Genomic DNA, 8,721 nt, shown 5'->3' on the forward strand with positions numbered 1-8,721 from the left:
TCTTCAATCCTGAATCCTGAATCCTCAATCCTCAATCCTCAATCTTAATCTTCAATCCTCAGTACGCAATCTTCAATCCTCAATCCTCAATCCTCAATCCCCAATCCTCAATCTTCAATACTCAATACTCAATCTTCAATCCTCAGTCCTCAATCCTCAATCCTCAATCCTCAATCCTCAATCCTCAATCGTCAATCTTCAATCCTCAATACTCAATCGTCAATACTCAATCCTCAATACTCAATACTCAATACTCAAGCGTCAGTCCTCGTCCTCAATCCACAACCCCCAATACTCAATCCTCAATCTTCAATCCTCAATCCTCAATCCACAATTCTCAATCCTCAATCCTCAATCCTCAGACCTCAAACATCAATACTCTACCCTCAGTCCTCGTCCTCAATCCACAACACTCAATCCTCGATCCTCAATCTTCAATCATCAATATTCAATCTTCAATCCTCAATCCTCAATCCTCAATACTCAATCCTCAATCCTCAATGTTCTATCCTCAATACGCAATCCTCAATCTTCAATCCTCAATCCTCAATCCTCAATCCTCAATCCTCAATCCTCAATCCTCAATCTTAATCTTCAATCCTCAGTACGCCATCTTCAATCCCCAATCCTCAATCCTCATTCCTCAATCCTCAATCTTCAATACTCAATACTCAATCTTCAATCCTCAATCCTCAATCCTCAATCCTCAATCCTCAATCCTCAATCCTCAATCGTCAATCTTCAATCCTCAATACTCAATCGTCAATACTCAATCCTCAATACTCAATACTCAATCCTCATTCTTCAATCCTCAATGCCCAATCCTCAATCTTCAATCTTCAATCCTCAATCCTCAATCCTCAATCCTCAATCTTCAATCCTCAAACCACAATCCTCAATCCTCAATCCTCAATCCTCAATCCTCAATCCTCAATCGTCAATCTTCAATCCTGAATATTCAATCTTCAATACTCAATCCTCAATCCTCAATCCTCAATCCTCATTCTTCAATCCTCAATACCCAATCCTCAATCTTCAATCCTCAATCCTCAATCCTCAATCCTCAATCCTCAATCCTCAATCCTCAATCTTCAATCCTCAGTCCCAAATCCTCAATCATCAATACTCACTCCTCAATCCCCAATCTTCAATCCTCAATACTCAGTCTTCAATCCTCAATCCTCAATCCGCAATCCTCAATCCTCAATCCTCATTCTTCAATCCTCAATACCCAGTCCTCAATCTTCAATCCTCAATCCTCAATCCTCAATTCTCAATCCTCAATCCTCAATCCTCAATCCTCAATCCTCAATCCTCAATGTTCAATCCGCAATACCCAATCCTCAATCTTCTATCCGCAATCCTCAATTCTCAATCCTCAATCCTCAATCCTCAATCCTCAATCCTCAATCTTCAATCCTCAATACTCAATCTTCAATCCTCAATCCTCAATCCTCAATCCTCAATCCTCATTCTTCAATCCTCAACACCCAATCCTCAATCTTCAATCCTCAATCCTCAACCCTCAATTCTCAATCCTCATTCCCCAATCCTCAGACCTCAAACATCAATACTCAACCCACAGTACTCGTCCTCAATCCACAACGCTCAATCCTCGATCCTCAATCTTCAATCATCAATATTCAATCTTCAATCCTCAATCCTCAATCCTCAATACTCAATCCTCAATCCTGAATGTTCTGTCCTCAATACGGAATCCTCAACCTTCAATCCTCAATCCTCAATCCTCAATCCTCAATCCTGAATCGTCAATCCTCAATCCTCAATCCTCAGTCCTCAATCTTCAATCCTCAATACTCAATCTGCAATCCTCAATCCTCAGTCCTCACTCCTCAATCCTCATTCTTCAATCCTCAATACCGAATCCTCAATCTTCAATCATCAATACTCAATCGTCAATCTTCAGTCCTGAATACTCAATCTTCAATACTCAATCCTCAATCCTCAATCCTCAATCCTCATTCTTCAATCCTCAATACCCAATCCTCAATCTTCAATCCTCAATCCTCAATCCTCAATCCTCAATCCTCAATCCTCAATCCTCAATCTTCAATACTCAGTCCCAAATCCTCAATATTCAATACTCACTCCTCAATCCTCAATCTTCAATCCTCAATACTCAGTCTTCAATCCTCAATCCTCAATCCTCAATCCTCAATCCTCAATCGTCAATCTTCAATCCTCAATACCCAATCCTCAATCTTCAATCCTCAATCCTCAATCCTCAATCCTCAATCCTCAATCCTCAATTTTCAATCCTCAATCTTCAATCCTCAATACTCAATATTCAATCCTCCATCCTCAATCCTCAATCGTCAGTCTTCAATCCTCAATACTCAATCTTCAACCCTCAGTCCTCAATCCTCATTCCTCAATCCTCAATCTTCAATCCTCAATACTCAATCTGCAATCTTCAATCCTCAATCCTCAATCCTCAATCCTCATTCTTCAATCCTCAATCCTCAATCCTCAATCCTCAATCCTCAATTTTCAATCCTCAATACTCAACCTTCAATCCTCAATCCTCAATCCTCAATCCTCAATCCTCAACCCTCAATCGTCAGTCTTCAATCCTCAATATTCAATCTTCAATACTCAATGCTCAATCCTCAACCCTCAATTCTCAATCCTCATTCCCCAATCCTCAGACCTCAAGCATCAATACTCAACCCACAGTACTCGTCCTCAATCCACAACGCTCAATCCTCGATCCTCAATCTTCAATCATCGATATTCAATCTTCAATCCTCAATCCTCAATCCTCAATACTCAATCCTCAATCCTGAATGTTCTGTCATCAATACGGAATCCTCAACCTTCAATCCTCAATCCTCAATCCTCAATCCTCAATCCTGAATCGTCAATCCTCAATCCTCAATCCTCAGTCCTCAATCTTCAATCCTCAATACTCAATCTGCAATCCTCAATCCTCAGTCCTCACTCCTCAATCCTCATTCTTCAATCCTCAATACCGAATCCTCAATCTTCAATCATCAATACTCAATCGTCAATCTTCAATCCTGAATACTCAATCTTCAATACTCAATCCTCAATCCTCAATCCTCAATCCTCATTCTTCAATCCTCAATACCCAATCCTCAATCTTCAATCCTCAATCCTCAATCCTCAATCCTCAATCCTCAATCCTCAATCCTCAATCTTCAATACTCAGTCCCAAATCCTCAATATTCAATACTCACTCCTCAATCCTCAATCTTCAATCCTCAATACTCAGTCTTCAATCCTCAATCCTCAATCCTCAATCCTCAATCCTCAATCGTCAATCTTCAATCCTCAATACCCAATCCTCAATCTTCAATCCTCAATCCTCAATCCTCAATCCTCAATCCTCAATCCTCAATTTTCAATCCTCAATCTTCAATCCTCAATACTCAATATTCAATCCTCCATCCTCAATCCTCAATCGTCAGTCTTCAATCCTCAATACTCAATCTTCAACCCTCAGTCCTCAATCCTCATTCCTCAATCCTCAATCTTCAATCCTCAATACTCAATCTGCAATCTTCAATCCTCAATCCACAATCCTCAATCCTCATTCTTCAATCCTCAATCCTCAATCCTCAATCCTCAATCCTCAATTTTCAATCCTCAATACTCAACCTTCAATCCTCAATCCTCAATCCTCAATCCTCAATCCTCAACCCTCAATCGTCAGTCTTCAATCCTCAATATTCAATCTTCAATACTCAATGCTCAATCCTCAATCCTCAATACGCAATCTTAAATCCTCAATACTCAATCTGCAATCTTCAATCCTCAATCCTCAATCTTCAATCCTCATTCTGCAATCCTCAATCCTCAGTCCTCAAACCTCAATTCTGAATCCTCAATCCTGCATCCTCAATCTTCAGCCCTCAGTCCTCCACAATCAGTTGTCAATCCTCAATCCCCAATAGAATATCCTCAATTCACAGTTTTCAATACTCAATACTCAATCTGCAATCTTCAAATCTCTATCCAAAAACATCAATCCTCATCACTCGACCCTGAGCGCTCAGACCTCAATGTTCAATCCTCAATCCTCAATTCTCAATCTTCAATCCTCAATACTGAACTTTCAATCCTCAGTCCTCAATCCTCAATCCTCAATCCTCAATCCTCAGTAATCAATCCCCAATCTTCAATACTCAATCGTCATTCCTCAGCCCTCAATCCTCAATCCTCAATCCTCGTTCCTCAAACCTCAATCCTCAACCCTCAGTCCTCATCCTCAATTCTCAATTCTCAATCCTCAATACTCAATCCTCAATATTCAATCCTCAATAATCAATCTCCAATCCTAGATCCTCAATCCCCAATCTTCAATCCTTAATCCTCAATCTTCAGTCCTCAATCCCCAATTCCTCAATCTTCAATCCTCAATGCTCAATCCCTAATCCTCAATCCTCAGTCCTCAATCCTCCATCCTCAACCCTCAAACCTCAATCCTCAACCGTCAGTCCTCGTCCTCAATCCTCAAACCTCAGAACTCATCCTCAATCCTCAATCCTCAATCCTCAATCCTCAATCTTCAATCCTCAATACTCAATCTTCAATCCTCAATACTCAATCCTCAATCCTCAATCCTCAATCCTCAATCCTCAATCGTCAACCTTCAATCCTCAATACTCAATCTTCAATCCTCAATCCTCAACACTCAATATCCAATCCTCATTCTTCAATCTTCAATCCTCATTCTTCAATCCTCAATACCCAATCCTCAATCTTCAATCCTCAATCCTCAATCCTCAATCCTCAATTCTCAACCCTCAATTCTCAGTCCTCAGTCCTCAAACCTCAATCCTCAAACCTCAGCACTCATCCTCAATCCTCAATCCTCAATCCTCAATCCTCAATCCTCAATCCTCAACCTTCAATCCTCAATACTCAATCTTCAAACCTCAATCCTCAGTCCTCAAACCTCAATACTGAATCCTCAATTCTGCATCCTCAATCTTCAGCCCTCAGTCCTCAACAATCAGTTGTCAATCCTCAATCCGCAATAGAATATCTTCAATTCACAGCTTTCAATACTCAATACTCAATCTGCAATCTTCATATCTCTATGCACAAACATCAATTCTCATCACTCAACCCTGAACGCTCAGTCCTCAATGTTCAATCCTCAATCTTCAATTCTCAATCTTCAATCCTCAATACTGAATCATCAATACTCAATCCCCAATCCTCAATCCTCAATCCTCAATCCTCAATCCTCAGTAATCAATCCTCAATCCTCAATACTCAATCGTCAGTCCTCAGTCCTCAATCCTCAACCCTCAATCCTCGTTCCTCAAACCTAAATCCTCAACCCTCAGCCCTCATCCTCAATTCTCAATTCTCAATACTCAATCCTCAATCCTCAATCGTCAATCTTCAATCCTCAATACCCAATCCTCAATCTTCAATCCTCAATCCTCAATCCTTAATCCTCAATCCTCAACCTTCAATTTTCAATCCTCAATCTTCAATCCTCAATACTCAATATTCAATCCTCCATCCTCAATCCTCAATCGTCAGTCTTCAATCCTCAATACTCAATCTTCAATCCTCAGTCCTCAATCCTCAATCCTCAATCCTCAATCTTCAATCCTCAATACTCAATCTGCAATCTTCAATCCTCAATCCTCAATCCTCAATCCTCATTCTTCAATCCTCAATCCTCAATCCTCAATCCTCAATTTTCAATCCTCAATACTCAATCTTCAATCCTCAATCCTCAATCCTCAATCCTCAACCCTCAATCGTCAGTCTTCAATCCTCAATATTCAATCTTCAATCCTCAATGCTCAATCCTCAATCCTCAATACGCAATCTTAAATCCTCAATACTCAATCTGCAATCTTCAATCCTCAATCCTCAATCTTCAATCCTCATTCTGCAATCCTCAATCCTCAGTCCTCAAACCTCAATTCTGAATCCTCAATCCTGCATCCTCAATCTTCAGCCCTCAGTCCTCAACAATCAGTTGTCAATCCTCAATCCCCAATAGAATATCCTCAATTCACAGTTTTCAATACTCAATACTCAATCTGCAATCTTCAAATCTCTATCCACAAACATCAATCCTCATCACTCGACCCTGAGCGCTCAGACCTCAATGTTCAATCCTCAATCCTCAATTCTCAATCTTCAATCCTCAATACTGAACTTTCAATCCTCAGTCCTCAATCCTCAATCCTCAATCCTCAATCCTCAGTAATCAATCCCCAATCTTCAGTACTCAATCGTCATTCCTCAGCCCTCAATCCTCAATCCTCAATCCTCGTTCCTCAAACCTCAATCCTCAACCCTCAGTCCTCATCCTCAATTCTCAATTCTCAATCCTCAATCCTCAATCCTCAATATTCAATCCTCAATAATCAATCTCCAATCCTAGATCCTCAATCCCCAATCTTCAATCCTTAATCCTCAATCTTCAATCCTCAATCCCCAGTCCTCAATCTTCAATCGTCAATGCTCAATCCCTAATCTTCAATCCTCAGTCCTCAATCCTCAATCCTCAACCCTCAAACCTCAATCCTCAACCGTCAGTCCTCGTCCTCAATCGTCAACCCTCAATCCTCAATCCTCAATCTTCAATCCTCAATACTCAATATTCAATACTCAATCCTCAATCTTCAATCCTCAATCTTCAATCCTCAATACTCAATCCTCAATCCTCAATCCTCAATCCTCAATCCTCAATCCTCAACCCTCAATCGTCAGTCTTCAATCCTCAATATTCAATCTTCAATCCTCAATGCTCAATCCTCAATCCTCAATACGCAATCTTAAATCCTCAATACTCAATCTGCAATCTTCAATCCTCAATCCTCAATCTTCAATCCTCATTCTGCAATCCTCAATCCTCAGTCCTCAAACCTCAATTCTGAATCCTCAATCCTGCATCCTCAATCTTCAGCCCTCAGTCCTCAACAATCAGTTGTCAATCCTCAATCCCCAATAGAATATCCTCATTTCACAGTTTTCAATACTCAATACTCAATCTGCAATCTTCAAATCTCTATCCACAAACATCAATCCTCATCACTCGACCCTGAGCGCTCAGACCTCAATGTTCAATCCTCAATCCTCAATTCTCAATCTTCAATCCTCAATACTGAACTTTCAATCCTCAGTCCTCAATCCTCAATCCTCAATCCTCAATCCTCAGTAATCAATCCCCAATCTTCAATACTCAGTCGTCATTCCTCAGCCCTCAATCCTCAATCCTCAATCCTCGTTCCTCAAACCTCAATCCTCAACCCTCAGTCCTCATCCTCAATTCTCAATTCTCAATCCTCAATCCTCAATCCTCAATATTCAATCCTCAAAAATCAATCTCCAATCCTAGATCCTCAATCCCCAATCTTCAATCCTTAATCCTCAATCTTCAATCCTCAATCCCCAGTCCTCAAACTTCAATCCTCAATGCTCAATCCCTAATCCTCAATCCTCAGTCCTCAATCCTCAATCCTCAACCCTCAAACCCCAATCCTCAACCGTCAGTCCTCGTCCTCAATCGTCAACCCTCAATCCTCAATCCTCAATCTTCAATCCTCAATACTCAATATTCAATACTCAATCCTCAATCTTCAATCCTCAATCTTCAATCCTCAATACTCAATCCTCAATCCTCAATCCTCAATCCTCAATCCTCAATCCTCAATTCTCAACCCTCAATCCTCAGTCCTAAATCCTCAATCCTCAATCCTCAATCTTCAATCCTCAATACTCAATCTGCAATCTTCAATCCTCAATCCTCAATCCTCAATCCTCATTCTTCAATCCTCAATCCTCAATCCTCAATCCTCAATCCTCAATTTTCAATCCTCAATACTCAATCTTCAATCCTCAATCCTCAATCCACAATCCTCAACCCTCAATCGTCAGTCGTCAATCCTCAATATTCAATCTTCAATCCTCAATGCTCAATACTCAATCCTCAATACGCAATCTTAAATCCTCAATACTCAATCTGCAATCTTCAATCCTCAATCCTCAATCTTCAATCCTCATTCTGCAATCCTTAATCCTCAGTCCTCAAACCTCAATTCTGAATCCTCAATCCTGCATCCTCAATCTTCAGCCCTCAGTCCTCAACAATCAGTTGTCAATCCTCAATCCCCAATAGAATATCCTCATTTCACAGTTTTCAATACTCAATACTCAATCTGCAATCTTCAAATCTCTATCCACAAACATCAATCCTCATCACTCGACCCTGAGCGCTCAGACCTCAATGTTCAATCCTCAATCCTCAATTCTCAATCTTCAATCCTCAATACTGAACTTTCAATCCTCAGTCCTCAATCCTCAATCCTCAATCCTCAATCCTCAGTAGTCAATCCCCAATCTTCAATACTCAATCGTCATTCCTCAGCCCTCAATCCTCAATCCTCAATCCTCGTTCCTCAAACCTCAATCCTCAACCCTCAGTCCTCATCCTCAATTCTCAATTCTCAATCCTCAATCCTCAATCCTCAATATTCAATCCTCAATAATCAATCTCCAATCCTAGATCCTCAATCCCCAATCTTCAATCCTTAATCCTCAATCTTCAATCCTCAATCCCCAGTCCTCAATCTTCAATCCTCAATGCTCAATCCCTAATCCTCAATCCTCAGTCCTCAATCCTCAATCCTCAACCCTCAAACCTCAATCCTCAACCGTCAGTCCTCGTCCTCAATCGTCAACCCTCAATCCTCAATCGTCAAC

This window comes from Calliopsis andreniformis, unplaced genomic scaffold (assembly GCF_051401765.1).
Source record: "Calliopsis andreniformis isolate RMS-2024a unplaced genomic scaffold, iyCalAndr_principal scaffold0035, whole genome shotgun sequence".
Taxonomy (NCBI): domain Eukaryota; kingdom Metazoa; phylum Arthropoda; class Insecta; order Hymenoptera; family Andrenidae; genus Calliopsis; species Calliopsis andreniformis.